The 20,000-nt window shown below is 37.7% G+C and overlaps 1 protein-coding gene and 1 pseudogene across 1 annotated transcript in view; one reads left to right on the forward strand and one right to left on the reverse strand.

Moving 5' to 3' along the window:
• Positions 1–17,013, forward strand: part of LOC137977365 (uncharacterized) — a 32,245-nt pseudogene extending 15,232 nt beyond the window's left edge.
• The window catches only part of LOC137977630 (collagen triple helix repeat-containing protein 1-like), a 290,043-nt gene that overhangs the window by 212,701 nt on the left and 57,342 nt on the right, over positions 1–20,000 (reverse strand). The gene's annotated exons all lie outside the window — the stretch shown is intronic.

Raw genomic sequence — 20,000 nt, forward strand, 5'->3', positions numbered from 1 at the left:
GCTACATTTTCATTATGTGAGGGAACGCCAATTGTAGCGAGCGCCGACATAAGAGGACATGAGACTGATGCTCAATTGGGCCTGATCACAGATTATTGGAGCTGTAAAAAAAAAAAACCTAATTAATCTAGAAACTGAAAAGAACTTTAAAGGATCTGGATTTCTGTTAAGCCCATGAAAGATTAGTTCATCAAGATTTTAAGTAGGTTTGAGACTAATCACGTTTTTTTACTTTTGCCTTTTTCCAGCCTTAGTAATAATTTGTAAAGCAATTATCTCAGAAGCGTTTGATAATACAAATCAGGTATTTATGCAATATATTGTTCCCACTTTAGCGAGAAATGAAAGATCACTCAAGCATGTCGTAATTGTTTGCCCTGAGAAAATGTTCCTCCATTAAATTTGATTATTAAGTACTAAATTCAAATTTGTTAAAAGTTAAAGTGTGGTTCCATTAAAAAAAAAAAATTCTGGTTGACATTGCAGAAATTCCATGTGTAGCCTAATAGTATTGTCAATTAATAGTATTGTCAAGTATTGTATTAAGTTTAACGTAACTGTTAAGCCAATCAGAGAGCGTTGTATGAGCCTGTTCTCAAGGAGCACTGTCATGCAGGGTTCATGCAGGTTATGGAAAATCTGGAAAGTCATGGAATTTAAGAATTTCATTTTCCAGGCCTGGAAAGTCATGGAATTTTATGGGCGGTCATGGAAAGTTATAATATATTATAAATGGTAGATTAATCATTGCAGTTGTCAAAGAGGGATAAAATGAAAATAATAAAGACGAATTTCTATCAAACAATCAGAAGTTTGGCGGACAGAGCTCGTTAATTTATTTGAACTGATCAAGTTATGTCAGAAAAAATTAATAATATCCTACAATAAGGACAGTTCTGAAACTTCTCTTACATGACATCTAAATTTTAATAAGGTCATAGGAAAGCTACAGAAGGTCATGGAAAAAGTCATTGAAAGTCATGGAATTTGAAGAGCTTAATTAATAAAAGAGTACATTAAACCTTGTCATGCTATGGGGTTGGACAATCTGTGAGCTAGCGAGTCACACGACTCTTGCATTTAAGTTTAAGCACCCATTTCAAATAGCGCTGATAAAAAGTATTTACGTCTAAGCACCCAAATTAACCAGTTTTTTCAATTAAGTTTCAATCCATTTGCATCCTCTCTATTCTTGGCCGCAACAACACTGTATAACTTCAATGGTTTAAATTGCCAACCAAACTACAGCATCACTGTGTGACTTGATTGTTGACTCACATGTTGACTCGCATGACTCACTGGCTCGCACAATTTGTCCTCACTCTCATGCTACAATTCTTACGTCAAAACTGGGTGAGAATCCAAATTAGTTCTTTACCTCACATGAATAACAATTTCCTGATTTCAAGTTTCAATTCATTTCCATCCTCTCCATTCTTGGCTGCAAACAACACTGAGTAACTTCATTGGTTATTGGCAACCAAACTACACCTTTATTTTTTGTCTTCATTGGTGCAAAGACATCTTTTAGTTTGACGAATTTAAAAACTGCGTGACAATACCCCTTAAGCTTGAGACAATGAAAAAGGCAATGTGGTCAAATGGAAAGTTCAAAATTCAGTTGGACTAGTCTGACTGGTCAAAATGGACCACCTTGGTAGTTCCAAGCATTCTTGTGGGATAAATTTAAACCCAAAAATGTAGGGTGAATGCATGGAAAATGCCCATAAGCGATCTCTAATGGTTTGTTTAAATATGTTAAGGCCATAGGTCTGATAGGTATGTCAGTGTTACTAACAGCATGGAATTCTGGGCTTATGCTTGGCCCAGCCATTGGAGGTAGGATAAGCCGCGGAGCTGCATGGATAATAGCCATGACTATATTTTTCATATTTTGGTTTATATTAATTATTTCAGGCCCTAGTCATTAGGCATCAGATAAATAAATTAACATCTTGTTCTATGGTTTGGCTGACTCTGTGCTTGTATAAATTATTGTTGAGATGATTTTAAGCACTGTGGCAGGTTGAGAAATGGATTAAAAATTTCAGCAATGAGCAAAATATTTGTCAAAATAATTATCATTAAACCATAGAAGAAGGAAATAAGTAAGTTTAACTAAGTAGTCTTATTCCACTTTAATAGAGTAAAACAATTTTAAAACAATTCTTTGCCCAGACACTACAGTGTACAGGGAAATTTGATGCTTTGCGCTAATGTGTTTATGCTTGCGTTGATTCTGTTTTCTTGGTGACATGAGAGCTAATACAGTATGCTTGTGCCTGAGTCGCTAGTGAAAACCAGTATTATTAGTACTGTATTTTGAATTATATTCTCCATCCTCAGGTTACTTAGCACAACCTACAGAAAAGTACCCCAATATTTTCCCAAAAGGTTTGTTACAGTATTTTTGTCTTCGTCATGATTGTGGTCCGAATAACATTACATGTACATATATATTGTATTGTATTACTGGTAATGGTCACTCCCTTCTGTAGCTGTAAGGGCATTTTTACAGCAGAAACAAAAAAAAATACTTTCAGTTTCTCCCACTTTAGGCTGTATTTGGGATTAACAAGTTACAAGGCATGAATTATGTAATTCATGTAACTGACCTGACCAAAAGATGCCATGGATTCTACTGTATTCATTAATTGCACAAAAATGTTGTGCTGCACCTTACCTAATCCTTAATTTTGTTTTGCTTTTTTGTTAGGTTCCATTTTTGACAAGTTTCCTTTCTTACTTCCATGCTTATTTAACTGTGCTTTGCTGCTTATTTCGATTGTATTGAGCTACTGTTTCCTTGAAGAAACCCTGGACAAAAGGTACATACCGGTAACTAAAAAGTGGGTTAGGACATACAGTACATGTACCGTATTCATTCATTTTTAATCTCATGTACCAAGGTCTGTAAACCTAAGCAACAAAAACATCCGTTTTGCAGTCCTCATTAAACATTATAGAATCTATATTATAGAATCTCTCTGCTAAGGAGCAGTCGTGGCTCAGATGGCTAGTGCGCGGCTTTCAGAGCGAGAGGTCCCCGGTTCGATCCTCTGTGACTTCAACGTCTGTTTCTACTTTCCTCTGATCCGTGTAGCTATAGCTTTAAATACCCGTAAAACGGAGCACTGGCAGAGGGAGGGGGGTAAAGGGCGCACCGTCGGCTTCCATTGATACCAGCCTCGTAGCTGAAGGAACTTAACCGATGTTAAATAAACTGACTTTACCTTTACTTTACCTTTTATGTCCTCCTCACCCCTAGAAGCGGTAGAAGGAGACCCTTATGGTTCAGGCCAGCGTGGTTGGGTAGGGGTGAATGAATTAAAGGGGGATGCTAGAAGTTACAGTAAATAACTACATGTATCTTTGAGGCCAAACATTGAAAAGAAGGTAGAGAAAGAAATGTCTCCCCAAGAAAAAGGTGAAAGATTTAATATTGCAACCCACCTAACTACGTACATGTAAAAACAAGTTCTCCAGGATATTCTTAAGAGGGTTTTTTTTTTTCAATTAAATTTAAATTGACCAAGTTTCAAGGTCCAGCGAGTATCCATTGCTGCTTAAGAGGGTTTTGCAATTTTATAATTAGATTTGCTTTCTGGAGAAAAATTAATGCAAGTATTAAATTTACAGTCATGTTAAATATAAACTGCAAATAGAACAATTCCCTTTAGAATTTCCAGCTATTTCTTTGTGAAGGAAAGCTTATTTTTAAATAAATGGTATGTGTGTTCCTCTTTTTTTCCATACAGTAGAAGTCTAACGTCAGAAAGTGAACCAAATGAATTGTTACCAATGAAGAGCACAGGTTATTCAGATAATCAAGAGGATTTCAATATTACGTGTGAAATACCAGAGACTGAGAAAAGTTGTACAGAAATTGAAAGCTTTGCTGTTAATGAAGAGCAAGTGGTTATCATTGGTGATGATGCTGGCAGTAAAGCTGCCAGAAATTATCAAAGCAATAGTAGTTGTTGTTGTTGCAACACTTGGCGGTGCTGTAAAGCTTTTAGGAGAAGCAAACTGGCTGTTTTACTCAGGTAAGCCATGACTAAAGCCATGGGGGAGTTTTAAGACAAGAGGGAATATTGTCACTGACAGTGGGTTTTAAAAGGTGGCAAATACCCTCTTTTAAGTCTTACCATAATTTGACTACTTTTTTTAACTTATTAAGCCCCATTAGAAAGGGGTGAATGAATTAAATGAATTAAAGCCAAAACCAGCTCATCTTTGTTGATCTTGCTCTGACATGATTTCAAGCAATCTATATTATTTAAAAGTTGCATTTCCCTAAAGATGAAACCATGTTTCTAAAGTGTAAATACATGTATAATCATTATGTATGATGTCGAAATTAATGATATTGCAGAATGGATATTAAATTCATTTTATCAGGCAGCAATAGGTGACCAATAATGATAAGCCTTTTCTGCTGTGTTAATAAGATACTGATAAAAAGATGTTGATGTTCAAGGTTAATTAGTTTGAGGGTATTAAAGGGGGATGCTAGTAGTTACAGTAAATAACTATCTTTGAGGCCAAACATTGAAAAGCAGGTAGAGGAAGAAATGTCTCCCCAAGAAAAAGGTGGAAGATCTGAATATTGCAACCCACCTAACTACGTAAAAAAATAAACCTTGTCATGCTATGGGATTGGACAATCTGCAAGCCAGCGAGTCATGTGACTGTCGCATTTAAGTTTAAGCACCCATTTCAAATAGCGCTGATAAACAGTATTTAAGTCTTATAAGAACCCAAATTAACCAGTTTTTTCAAGTTTCAATCCATTGCATCCTCTCCATTCTTGGCCGCAACAACACTGTATAACTTCAATGGTTTAAATTGCCAACCAAACTACAGCATCACTGTGTGACTTGATTGTTGACTCACATGTTGACTCGCATGACTCACTGGCTCGCGAAATTTGTCCTCACTCTCATGCTACAATTCTTACGTCAAAACTGGGTGAGAATCCAAATTAGTTCTTTACCTCACATGAATAACAATTTCCTGATTTCAAGTTTCAATTCATTTCCATCCTCTCCATTCTTGGCTGCAAACAACACTGAGTAACTTCATTGGTTATTGGCAACCAAACTACACCTTTATTTTTTGTCTTCATAAGGCCATAGGTATGTCAGTGTTACTAACAGCATGGAATTCTGGGCTAATGCTTGGCCCAGCCATTGGAGGTAGGATAAGGAGCTGCATGAATAAAATTATAGCCATGACTATATTTTTCATATTTTGGTTATTACATGTAATCATTTCAGGCCCTAGTCATAAGGCATCAGATCAATAAATTAACATCTTATTCTATGGTTTGGCTGACTCTGTGCTTGTATTATTGTTGAAATGATTTTAAGCACAGTGTGGGAGGCTGAGAAATGGGATTAAAAAGTTCAGCAATGAGCTAAATTATTAAATATATTTGTCAAAATAATTATCATTAAACCATAGAAGTAGGAAATAAGTAAGTATAACTATAGTCTTATTCCACTTTAATAAAGTAAAACTATTTTAAAATTACAATTCTTTGCCCAGACACTACAGTGTACAGGGAAATTTGATGCTTGCCCTTGTGTTTATGCTTGGATTGATGCTGTTTTCGTGGTAACAAGAGAGCTTACAGTATGCTTGTGCCTGAGTCGCTAGTGAAAACCAGTATTATTAGTATTTTAAATTATATTCTCCATCCTCAGGCTACTTACAATGTAGCACAACCTACAGAAAAGTACCCCAATATTTTCCCAAAAGGTTTGTTACAGTATTTTAAATTTGTCTTCATCATGATTGTGGGAATAACATTACATGTACATGTATTCAATTTGTATTAATTGTCACTCCCTTCTGTAGCTGAAAGGACATTTTTACAGCAGAAACAAAAAAAAAATACTTTCAGTTTCTCCCACTTTAGGCTGTATTTGGGATTAACAAGTTACAAGGCATGAATTGATTTAAAATATGACTGTGTATGGTTATCTATATTATTCATGTAAATGACCTGGCCAAAAAAAACCATGGATTCTACTGTAAATTGTTTTAAAACACAGATTAAATAAACTAGTGAAAGAAGTATGTTTTATTTTGCCTTAAATTATCTTCATTAATTGCTCAAAAATGTTGTGCTGCATCTTACCTTATCATTAATTTTGTTTTGCTTTTTTTGTTAGGTTCCATTTTTGACAAGTTTCCTTTCTTACTTCCATGCTTATTTAACTGTGCTTTGCTGCTTATTTCGATTGTATTGAGCTACTTTTTCCTTGAAGAAACCCTGGACAAAAGGTACATGACTAAAAACTGGGTTAGGACATACAGTACATTTCTTCATTCATTTTTGATGTCATATTATACCAAGGTCTGTAAACCTAAGCAACAAAAACATCCGTTTTGCAGTCGTCATTAAACATTATAGAATCTATATTATAGAATCTCTCTGCCGAGGAGCAGTCGTGGCTCAGATGGCTAGTGCGCGGCTTTCAGAGCGAGAGGTCCCCAGTTCGATTCTTGGTGACTTCAACGTCTGTTTCGACTTTCCTCTGATCCGTGTAGCTATAGCTTTAAATACCCGTAAAATGGAGCACTGACAGAGGGGGGGTAAAGGGCGCACCGTCGGCTTCCATTGATACCAGCCTCGTAGCTGAAGGAACTACCGATGTTAAATAAAGTGACTTTACCTTTACTTTACCTTTTATGTCCTCCTCACCCCTAGAAGCGGTAGAGGGAGCCCCTTACGGTTCAGTCCAGAGTGGTTGGGTAGGGGTGAATGAATTAAAGCCAAAACCAGCTCATCTTTGTTGATCTTGCTCTGATATACATGTAATTTCAAGCAATCTATATTATTTAAAAGTTGCATTTCCCTAAAGATGAAACCATGTTTCTAAAGTGTATATAATCATTATGTATGATGTCGAAATTAATGATATTGCAGAATGGATATTTAAATTTATTTCATCAGGTAGCAATAAGTGACCAATAATAAGCCTTTTCAGCTGTGTTAATAAGATACTGACAAAAAGATGTTGATGCTTAAGGTTAATTAGTTTGAGGGTATAAAGTTACAGTAAATAACTATCTGTGAAGCCAAACATTGAAAAGCAGGTAGAGGAAGAAATGTCTCCCCAAGAAAAAGGTGAAAGATTTGAATATTGCAACCCACCTAACTACGTAAAAAAAAGTTCTCCAGGATATTCTTAAGAGGGTTTTTTTTTCAATTAAATTTAAATTGATCAAGTTTCAAGGTCCAGCGAGTATCCATTGCTGCTTAAGAGGGTTTTGCAATTTTATTTAAGTAGATCTGCTTTCTGGAGAAAAATTAATGCAAGTAATTTACAGTCATGTTAAATATAAACTGCAAATGGAACAATTTCCTTTAGAATTCCCAGCTATTTCTTTGTGAAGGAAAGCTTAATGTAATGTGTGGTAAATGGTACATGTGTTCCTCTTTTTTTCCGTACAGTAGAAGTCTAACGTCAGAAAGTGAACCAAATGAATTGTTACCAATGAAGAGCACAGGTTATTCAGATAATCAAGAGGATTTCAATATTATCAGTGTGAAATACCAGAGACTGAGAAAAGTTGTACAGAAAGTGAAAGCGTTGTTGTTAATGAAGAGCAAGGGATTATCATTGGTGATGATGCTGGCAGTAAAGCTGCCAGAAATTGTCAAAGCAATAGTTGTTGTTGTTGCAACACTTGGCGGTGCTGTAAAGCTTTTAGGAGAAGCAAACTGGCTGTTTTACTCAGGTAAGCCATGACTAAAGCCATGGGGGAGTTTAAGACAATAGGGAATAATATCGTCACTGACAGTGGGTTTTAAAAGGTGGCAAATACCCTCAGTCTAACCAATGAGCCTTATTAGAAAACTTGTGGCTGCATGGTGCCACAACTATTTTAGCAAGGACATACTCCAACACTACTATAATTTTTACTGTTATGTTGTCTTCAAGGTGGTCTTCAGCATGTGTGACAGAAAGAAAAAATCACTTGTTACTACAATGCATGCTTCATCTCATTTCAATGTGAAAGCTGATTATCTAACTTCCTTTCTTTTCACATTCTTTTTGTTGGCTTTATAATGCACAAAAAGACTTCATCAAACGAAAGTTGTCTAAAAAAAAATTAAGAGCCATCCCCATTTGGTAGCTGGTAAATTCAACAAGTTATTATTATTATTATTATTATTATTATTATTGTCAACAATTGTTCTGACTGTGACGTTGTGATGTTTCAATCCAATTTTTAGAAACCGAAACGTTCTTGTTCCCATTGCTGCATACTGTATCTTATCCTTTAAAGTAATTGGATTTGATGAGCTGTTTTCACTATGGGCTGCCACTCCACCTCACCTTGGTAAGCGGACAGTGACTTACCCGGTAATTAACCTTAAAGTTTGAACTCACGGACCATTTTACAGTTCTGTGCTCAATCATTTACCAGGCCTTTGAATAAAAGTGAGGCTTGAGTTGACCTTGCTTTGATGCGACTTGTACTAATGTGCGAGCCAGCAAGCCATGCGAGCCATGGCTGCGAGTCATGGGAGCCAACATGGCGAGCCATGCGAGTCAACATGCAAGTCACACAGTTATTGAAAGCTAACCGTTTTAAAATGGGTGCTTAGACTTAACTGTTTATCAGCGCTATTTGAAATGGGTGCTTGGACTTACAAATGCGAAATTTGCATGGCTCGCTGACTTGCAGATTTGGCAGACCCCTTTGATGCCCCCCTCATCATTTTGCCGGTACCCATTTATACACCTGGGTGGAGAGAGGCACTGTGAGAGTAAAGTGTCTTGCCCAAGAACACAACACATTATGTCCCCAGCCAGGACCAGAACCCGGACCACTCGATCCGGAGTCGAGCACTCTACACCATGAGGCTACTGCGCCTCCCCAACTGAACAACTGTAGCCTTTACAAAACATTGTCAGATTGGAAAATGCAAAAAATGGAGATTGAAGACGCCAGTTTGAAAATATACCAAAACTTGAACCCAGACTTCTGCGAAAAACCACAGGCCCACAACATTCAAGATCACTTGCCATGTGATTGCAACAAGGCGTGTTTTGTCTTCGCGTTCTTTACGGCCCACAGTGTAAATTTCGACTATAATTTTTTGTCTTCAATTAGGAGTACAGACTACTATTTATCTCTTTCACAGTCTCAGTTAAAATGTGGCATTTTTGGATTGGAGTTCAGTCTCCTCCACAGAAACGAGAAGAAAGAGAAAGCAAATTAAAGGGACAAGGACAATTGCATTTAACCGCACATAGGGAATTTTCTAATGAGGCCCTGTAAGGGGTAAATTCTGACAAACGACATGGCCTTGAACCGGCGACATGATAGCTACGAACTGGCGACGACTGACAGACTGTTGCAACGAATTAGCGTATGTGACACAAATGTCAAGACTGACCTACAGCGAATTTCAGAATTGTGAATGTTCTGCGGACTGCGGAACATTTGCGCGTACACAATTCTTCGTAATTACTTAATAATGATCATTGTTAACAATAATGGCCAATTATGGCTAATAAGGGTCCAATAAAGACGAACAGAAATACATCTCATTTTACTGCTGTTTTGATTGTTCATTTCATGTGATTGACGTATTCGGTGCATCACTCCCTTTGAGGACTTTTCCGCTTTGCATATCATGTTCTCTCTGCATGACCCACGTGCGCACTCCATCAGTCTGTCAGAGAGATACATTTTTCTCTATTGATCGCGTTCATCTCGGTGTTCCAAATCGTAAGCGAGTTATTGAAATACATCACTATCAGAGTCATAAGCGAGTTGTCGGAGTGCCGAACTTGTGCACGGTCAGAGTCACGTGACGGGTCTGTTCAACATCAGAGACCGCACTATTGTTTAACCCTTTGAAGTTTGCCGATTTTCATAACCAGTCCCCTCTACTAACTATGATTTTTCACAGACCTTTTGTAAACGCATGCCTTGCAGATAATGAATGGTCGATAATGTCCTTCCTCCTGGGTTGTTGTAGTTACAGAAAAGCACAGTCTGACAACTAAATCAGAGTTGAACTCGGAAGAAACATTAGACTCTTGCACTACCAGAATTGTAGAACCGCTATTATACACATGTAGCTCGATTGCTTTGCCAGATTAGGCCTTTATTCACTTGTATAGTTTACTAGATGGAATTTCGTTGACTTCAACAACTATTCCAAGTAGTTTGAATAGGTATTTAATTAAGACATTAAAAAAGGTCTCAAAACCCTGGGCTTAAAAGTACTTAAGATAGAGGCCGTATGTTCCGTTAGCGTCGTTCCAGCGAATGGGGATTGTCATAGGGGCAACGTGCTAAAATTTATTAATGAAATTCCGACAGGCGACACAAGAATGTACCGAAATTGCGACATAGCTAGCTATGAAATTCAGACGGAGGACATGGGCACCCCCCCCAAACAGGGCCTCCCTAATGGGCAACCAAGGATTTATCAGGGCAACCAAAGTCATGGGTTTGGTTGCCTGGCGTTTGAAACAGGGACAACCTCGATTATTTTGTAAATCATGTTGTTGTTAAATGCTAACGAGTTTCTATTGTGAGGTTTGTATCAAAACAAAGTCAACTAATTCTATGGTACATGCAGCCATGTTTTCTACATTCAAACTTTTTTCAATAACATTCTTGTAAAAATAGTTGCATTGTTACCTGAAATCTCATTTTAGGTGGACTTGGCTTTTCCACCAACCAAATAGGCACATCCTTGATTTGTGTTGGGGCTCCACTTCTTGTTCTTCAGATGGTACTCTATCCCAAGGTAAAAAATTCATGTAGCAGTATTATTTTAATAATAATAAGTTGTCACAAAGATATACATGTAAACACCTCTTGTTGTACATTAAGTACTTTTCAACCTAGTTAAATTAGACAGTGAGGAGACAATTCGTTGTCTGGAGTGCATAAAATACACAAAAACAGAACTTAATTATTATGTTCTTGGTAAAAAAATATATCAAAGTTGCCAATGCCACTTGATAGTGTCAGCAAGCAAAAATAATGGTCACGGACATGCTCATTAATTTTCATGAAAGAACCTGGTGATGTTGTCCTATTTTATCTTGTTTTTAATTGAGAATAAATTGCAATTATTATAATAATTATTATAATTATTGAAACTCTCAAAGATGCATAGATCTTTCCACAGAATGGCAGCTTAGTAATTATTTAGCTGTGAAACAGCTGACCAAAATGACAGCCGGGGATGAGACTCTCCATGCAATTGACCATTAATATGCTCTCTTAATGAAAGCATTCCTCATTGATCATTCTACAAACTACAAGACTAGTACTTCAGTTCAGTGGGTAGATCTAATTATCTCTATTACATTTGCTTGAAATTCTTTGCAGTTTGAGAGGAGACTTGGGACAATAAGGGTAAGGGTTTTACTCTATGATATTGAATAAAGTTCAGGCATACGAAATCCAATCAGCATAAGTGTTACAAATTAAAAGTCAATTTTTTTTTTCACCAAATGCTACGGGAAAAGAGAGCTGTTGACTATTACAAGAGCAGATGACAGAAACTGTACAGTTGTATTCTGCCAATATCAGCCTGAAAAGGTGTTGTTCGACATGTCGGCTGATAGAGGCGAATGACTGATGATTTTAGTGCACAAGGTCTCAATGTTAATTTCCTATTTTTGCAACAAGGATCTTAAGCTGCTTCCTACAGAAAAATAATAATTGCATTACAGGTTCAGCCTGAACATGGGTAATGCTTCACACAAACAGGAAATCGAGATAGCTACACTGTGATGCAGAAACTTGCCTGATGAGTGCTACAGTGTAATAATTCCTGTGACTTTCCTTCTGCATCTGCACTTTTTTTCCTCGCTCTGTAGTTTCAAACTTTGGTAGGATCTTACTGCTGTTTTGTGCTACATTCAATTTCAATTCTGTGGTAGTGGAGTTGATAGTTTATGCTCAAAGTCATCAACGTTGTGTACTGAATTGAATTCTTCAAATTCTTTCCCCAACAGGTCTTTCAATTAGCAAATGCTTTTATAGGAGTAACCACACTGTCCTTACCATTCATACACACCTACTACAACAGGTTAGTGTGAAATATTGATGTGGAAACAAAAGGCAAAGCGTGGTAAATTTTTGCCAGTCTTTAATTCCTAGCCTGGAAACTTTTCCACAGCTTCCATGCAGGGTACAACATTCTAAATGAGTTACCTTTGAAAACGACTAGTGTCTTGCATGGCCACATGACTAGGCATATAAGCCAGGGAAAGTAAACCCAGAGACTGTCGAGACACATGCAAATAATAATAAAATATAATTAGCAATTAGATTATCAGCTCGAGATTTTTATGAGGTGATAGTTGATGAGGCCGAAGGCCGAATCAACTATCACCTCATAGAAATCGAGAGCAAACAATCTAATTGTTTTAGTGGAATTCTTACTTAAATTTACTTCAAATAACGGTTTCCAATTATTTCTTGACGTATTATTAAACTTTGCGCCTGAAAAAGAGCACTTGGATTGAATTGCCATTTAAAATCGAAGTTGTGCTCGCGAGCGCGTCAGCTTTTTCAATAATTTCAACTTTTTTGAAAGTCAAGAAACCGTAAAATTAATTTCCTTCGTTTCGACTTCTCAGAAATTTAATTACCCATTTACATCCAAATTTTCCTCCAAAACTTTGGAAAAACGAAAAGAAATGTTGTTACTTCCAAGACGACCTCCAGCCACTGCACACTAATGGCTGATAGTGTTCAATGGCTCAGCCAATCAGATTACAGCATTTGCATCAATATACTTTAGTCTAGTAGAATTGTACTAATTATAATTATTATATAAATGCCACTGACAACAATGAAAGGCCTCCATTTGATTGCCCTGGCTTAACTATGTTGTTTTATAATACTGTACAGTTCCCGCACATAAAATTCACTGTTTGATTGATTCCATAATTTCGCCCTCTTTTTAGATCAACAGTTCTTTGGACCTTGCTGATAGGAATTCTTCTGCTCATGAAGTTGAATGTTGGATTTTCATTTAGTTCAACTGGAATTGTTGTAAATAATACAGTGAGAAGTGAAATGTTGGGCACCATAAATGGCCTTGCAATGACAGCTGCTTCAACATCCAGGTATAACAAGATAATAACGTGTAATAATAATTATTGAACCATTGCATTTCGGTGATGGCATGTATCCTATGTAAACTGGGTTCATTCATTTTTTGTTTGTCAGTGGTGAAAAATTAAAGAATTAGGTTTTTTTTATGTGAGAAACAAGCTAGTTTATGCTCAGATAGTACAAAAGTTACTAGCCAAGGTTACCAGGATGGGATATTAGATGGTTGCATGCCTGATGTACAGTCAAAGCTCAATTATCCGGACTTTTTCTCTGGTCCCAATTTTGTTATGAATATTTATTAGTCATGATCAAGATCCGCAGCCATAATTCTTTTTAGAACTACAGCGTCAAAAAGCAATCCATTCTTTCGATAAAAGATAAACAGTCTATAATTTTGCGATTCAAGAGAAAGGAGAAAAAGCAGCAGATATCTGATATCGGCAAGAACAAGGAAAATTAAAATTAATGATCAACATGAAGTTTGCTGACATGTGTACAGGTATTCACATCTGTTAGTAAAGACGTAGACCCTATTGGTTTCCAAATGATTTGTAAATGTTTGTTTCACGATTTAATGTCGCTTTCTTAAGTTGATCAGTATTTGTTCCTCATTGATATTCATGTTCTCAATTATCCGGACTATTTTGTCTAGTCCCAACAAGTCTGGATAATCGAAGTTAATTCAACTGTACATTGATTATTGTAATATGGCCCCATGCAGTGTATGACAGACCTGGATCCACTGAGGAAGTTTATAATAGTCACTCTTAAGGGACATTAATTTGGACAAATTTAACTCCTGGGGGTTCCCCATTGACGAGTAAAATCATCTGGCATTTGACAGAGTAAAATACTCTGGCGGTAGACAGAATAAAATACTAAGTATGGCTGGTTTAGGCCGGTTTTAGGGGTGAAAGGGTTAATATGTGGTGTGATGGATCTGCCAAAGAAACCCGCAAGCTGGAGAATTGGTAAATAATGCAATTTATTGCAGTGTTTTGCAAATTTGGTGACCTATCTGGGTGTCTGCTCAAGAAGACAAGCACATATCAAATGATTGCTTATGGAACTGGAGAACCATGTGAGGGTTGTTTTGTCAGATTTTCAAACAATTGCAAATCAAAACCAGAAAAACTCCTCAGAAACACTTAAAGGTGCCACGTTAATAACTTGTTATAGTTGATGGCAATTTACAATTAGTAACCCTAGGCATGTGCCAATCACCCACACTGTTGGTCTTTTACTTGTTTAATTTGGTTGAATTGCACTTACCTTCATGAAATGTGCATTACAAAACCATAAGATAGATTAATTTATGTACTGAATGATTTTCCATTATGGCTGAGGAATTGACACATAAAGGTACATGATTAGCAGGCAAATAGTTATGTTTCATAGCTGCAGCGTAATGTAGGCTCATCTTTAGAACCTGGATCCAATGTTGGAAGTACTGTACTTTGTAGAGCCACTTCCGTACGGCATCACTATTCCGGGAAGGATGGGGGGGGGGGGGGGGTAACTGGATTGTTTGCCATGAGTCTGTCTGGGCAAGTGGCTGTGGGTTATTTGTCTTAATTGTTACATGTATTTTTACTTTTAGGGCTGTGTCACCAGTGGTTATTGGAAGCATTTTTGCATGGTCCATAAGTGAGGGCCTCAAGCTTGGCTTTCCCCTAAATGTGCATGTTGCCTTCACGTTGTTATCCATTGGAAGCTGCAATTGCGACAAGCTGTGTTCTTCCAGAGGGATTGAACAGGAGACAACCTGAAGATACTACAAGGGTGTAGGCAGCCATCAAATCTCTCCACTGGGCTGTGTTCTGAGTCAACAAAAAAAAAGAGAAAGTCATATTCATGCACATTACAAGACAAGTGTGAAGTTACTTTTATCACAAGCAGGGAGTTTCCTTGCATGGGTACTCACGTCCCGTTCGTTACTCCCTTTTCGCCATCCCTACCGTGTTAAATTTGTTATTTTTTTTTCCCCTCATAATTATGTACGTGTAACTTTTCGTTTATTACTATTGTAACTGAGTAGAATGCCAATAAAGCTGTTAAAAAAAAAAAAAAAAAAAAAAAAAAACGCTATAAAATAATTATTACATGTACAAATATTTGCAGAATCTCATCAGACAAAAGCAAACTTACAACTGACGAGACCTCCAAAGCAATAAAATTCACAGTGCCTTTTCAGCTGTGACCCACATCATTGTGAAAAAAAAAGTTAGAAATAATGATTATTTCAAAGAGCTAGGCTACTTTTAGTTAAACAATGGTTAACTTAATGCAGGGTTGAGATTGCATCATGCTATAAAGCTAGAGTCATTTCAAAATGGAGCCCAAATTTGACTATTGAGGAAAGATTAAATGCCAGTGTGGGCACTTAACTTGCAGAATGTGGGAAAGAAATCAAGGTAGGATTCTACAGTGAAGAAAACACTGAAACACGATGTATGGCATAGAAATCTTCTTACAAACACTCCTTGAAAACTCAATTTCAGGGTCTGGAAAACTACTTCAATGCTCCTGGAATTTTATAGACAAAATCCAGCACAAGCCCTGATAAACGCTTCTTTCCTCAGCTCTTGCTTCTTTGACACTGTTTTTGACAGTGAGTGACAAGAACGTCATGCTAGCCTGTATCATCGTAATGGAAAAAACGATGTCTTCAGAACAATAGTTTACCATGGTTTATGCTATGTATGTGAGCTAGCATTAAGTTAATACCCAATGAATGTCCCTTGAGTACTTTTATTGGCCGTGAACAATAGAACTTGGCTATTAAACTTTGTTGAAATAACTGATCCCAAATGTTTCAGGATCTATAGGTCATATATTATTTATGGTCATTTTCTGTAAAATATGAAAAAGTCATTATAAAATTAAGGTAGTTGGTTCTCCCCTGCTTTTTATTCACCTCCAACAACAACTTTATTTATTAATTACTGTTTACATGTTCTCCACCCAAATATAGCAGAGGTAAAGTTGTAATCAAGTTGGGTAGAACGATGACAGAGATTTTGCTCAAGATGAAAAGTAGTTTAATTTATTATTGAACTAAGCTTTATATTTTAGTATCAGTCATCCCAGCATGACTGATAAATCCAAGGTGATAATCAATAGTCATCACAAAACAGAGGTGGTGCTCTTGAAAATGTCCTGGATATTTAAAGAAATGAAATGCAAATGGAATCTTACTAGTATAATAATTGTGCAAATTGTCACTGAGCTCTGCATGCAGAAATGCCCAAGAAAACTTTGGAACAAAAGATCTTGAGAACAGTAATTCTTCTAGAATATGGGTTGCTGAATTGGCCAATCATGGTATGTATGTACCATGAGAGGTACATAATTAACTTGTTCAAGTTTATGAACAACGCTTATGAGATGGGGCCTACTAACAGTTTTTAGTATCACCCAACTAGTGGACTAATGCAAATCCTGCATGAAAAGCATGACACTATTTATTCCCAAATAAATATTTCTTCAACTTGCATTTGCTAACTTTATTGTTGCCTTTTCTGTCCGACTAGTTGGGTGATACTAAAACAATTAGACCCTTCGCCCTCAAGGGGCCACGGGTCAATAGCCCATTCGGCTTCGCCTCATTGGCTATTGACCCGTAGCCCGAGGCTCATGCAAGCAACAAAGTCAACCCATCAGTGGTTACTGGTATTGGCCAAAATCACCTAAGACCAAATTTGTTTAAGCACCCGGGGAACACTTTTCAAATAATTTGTGCAGAGAGATCGCTGAAGGCATTTTGACGAACTAGATTAAAGGTAATATTTAAAACGTAATATATTGTTAAGGGCCTTTACCTTTTAACTTAAAACTATTTTTTGATATTGTGAAATTTTATTTCTATACGCACACAAAAAAATAAAATTTTATGACAAAATCGTCTGTAGATGGCATTTTGACTTAAGTTATCCGTGGAGGGATTTACAGAGAATTAAAGGGTTCTTCAAGAAATGCACTGTCACTTATTTAAAGGTGTCAGGCCAAGAAAAAGTCAACAGAAGTTGATTTGCTTCAAAATGTGAAGGATATAAATTATCAAAGCTCTGATCATTGTCTTAAAAATTCTCTGCCCTGTCCAAAAAGTGTCAAATACCTGGAATATTTATAAGGTCTGCGCACCCCCTGTTGTTTTGTTTTCAATTGCTTTTCTTTCTTTTCTTTTTTTTTTTTTGATGGCTCCTCGCCTCGAACCAAGCCCCTACTCCTCACTTTTCACATGCAGTTGCTCTCGTTTTCCTGACTATCTGGGAGACTGGAACAGGCTAACTTTTACAAGATTAATGGGACATCCTGGGGGTTCCCCATTGACAAGTAAAATCGTCTGGCGTTATACAGAGTAAAATATGGCCGGTTTAGGGGTGAATGGGTTAAAACTACACGATTAAGACTCATTTCATGACAGTAACTCAACATAATCAAGTGTTGTGTGAATCAATTATTAGTGAAAAAGTTAGATCGACCTGTTTATCACATATTGAAACAGTCTAATCACAAAAGACTGAAGTGATCCTTGCACTTATCACGGCACAATTTGAGTAATAATATTGTCTCATATAATAGACATCTGAAAATTTCAAGTAGCTTCAATGGGATTCATAACCCATAACCTCTGTGATGCCGGTGCAATAATGCTCTACCAGCGTTAACTGAGCTATGAACCGACTCAGTTGTGATCAGGTCAATTTGTTGGGCTCCTGGATTTGTCAGATGTCTATAAAAGACAATAATATTAATTAGTGCTCAAATTGTCCACGGCAGATGAGTGCGAAGATCATTTCACTCTTTCGTCTATAACCCACACTTCAGATACATATATTATTTTATTTCAGTCTAGTCACAGTTGGTGATAAAGAAATGCAGACATCTTTCAGCCATCAGGTTTTAGATTTGAGTTTCTTTCATGCGCTATACAGCCGATCTTAAACCATGATACCATTTCCATCTTTTTGTCCTTTCAGCCTCCTGTTTTCACCCTGGGACTGGTATTTGAATGAGAAAAGGCAAAGATGAGATGAGTAGGTTGAATGGGATTAAGTGTTTTGACAAATTAAAATGACAAGTGAGATTACAACACTCTGAAGTGAGATTTTGAGCAAAGAAACTCGATCATTATATAGTTGTCTATATAATTCGTTCCACTTACTTTCTTCAGCGGCTTTTCTTACTTGTTTTACTTTCTTCAGATGATTTGAGGTGCTTTGCTTGCTTGAGGTGCTTGGCTTGCTTAAGATGCTTTCCTTGCTTGAGATTCTTTCAATGCTCGCTTGGGGTGCTGTACTTGGTTGAGGTGCTCTGCTTGCTTGAGGTGCTTTACTTGCTTGAGGTGCTTTGCTTGCTTGACTGAGTTGCCTTGGTTGCTGTGGCGCTCGGGTTGATTGAGATGCTTAGATTGCTTAAGATGCTTGGGGTGCTTGAGGCGCTTGGGCTGCTTGTGGCGCTTGAGTTGCTTTGGTTGCTTGAGATGATTGGATTGCTTGAGGTGCTTGGATTGCTTGACTCGGTGCTTGGGTTGCTTGAGGTACTTAGCAATTAATAGAGCAAAGACGGGCCTTTCGTTCCTTTATTTGTTTGACGTAATGTAACGTAACAAAACTAGCATTGCAACAGCGATTCAAATATATGCAGACGACTGTAAGATACACTTTCCGTAAAAGCTCTAATAGCCCCCCACTCAATTTGTACTAATAAGACCGGCCCACTTTAATTGACCCCCCCCCCCCCCCCCTCCCACCCAAAGTCGCAATTACTGAAGAATGCGATAAGTTCGAGGTAGGTATCTTCAGTGAAATTTCATTGCTACGTATAAAAGATTTACTCTTACAATAGCTGGAAAGGAACTCTAGCGGGTTGCAGAGAAAACATGAGCTTTTAACAAATTTCTAAACTAGGTAAAATGCTGAAAACGTACACCGAGGAACCAAATCACGTTCCACGCACATTATAAATTTAATAAGCAGTAAGCAGAGCAATCCAAGCACCTCAAGTAACCAAAGCAACCCTAGCGCCACAAGCAATCTAAGTAACTCAAGCAACTCAGGCAACCCAAGCATGCAACCCAAGCACCTCAAGCAACCCCGAAGCACCTTGAGCAACCCAAGCACCTCAAGCAACCAAAGCAACCCAAGCGCCACAAGCAACCTAAGTACCTCAAGCAACTCAGGCAACCCAAGCATGCAACCCAAGCACCTCAAGCAACCCCGAAGCACCTCAAGCAACCCCGAAGCACCTTGAGCAACCCAAGCACCTCAAGCAACCCGCCAAGCACCTCAAGCAACCCAAGCACCTTGAGCAACCTATAAGAACCTCAAGCAACCAAAGCGCCACAAGCAGCCCAAGCGCCTCAAGCAACCTAAGCACCTCAAGCAACCAAAGCAACTCAGGAAACCCAAGCAACTCTAGCAACCCAAGTATCTCGAGTAACCTAAGCACCTCAAGTAACCCAAGGAAGCCAAGCATCTCAAGTAATCTCAGCACCTCAAGCAACCCAAGCACCTCAAGAAAGGAAAGCATCTCAAACAAGCAGGGCACCTCAAGCAAGCAAAGTACCTTAGTCAAGAAAGCAGAGGACCTCAAGCAAGCAAAGCAACTCGAGCAAGAAAAGCACCCGGCCTCAAACAAGCAGAGCACCTCAAGAAAGGAAAGCACATCAAGCAAGCAAAGCTCTTCGATTAAGGATGCAGAGAAATTATATAGACAACTTAAGGACGGTGCCTACTATTGTTATTGCGCATACGTCCTGCGCACCTCCAGATACTCGGATATCCTATCGCCGATGCTTACAAATACAGGGATATTTTTGCGCGGTTTAAAACTATCCGGAGAAAGTAGATCTTAGTAAGTACTCTTCAGTCTTGGTA

Source organism: Montipora foliosa, chromosome 11 (assembly GCF_036669935.1).
Source record: "Montipora foliosa isolate CH-2021 chromosome 11, ASM3666993v2, whole genome shotgun sequence".
Lineage (NCBI taxonomy): Eukaryota > Metazoa > Cnidaria > Anthozoa > Scleractinia > Acroporidae > Montipora > Montipora foliosa.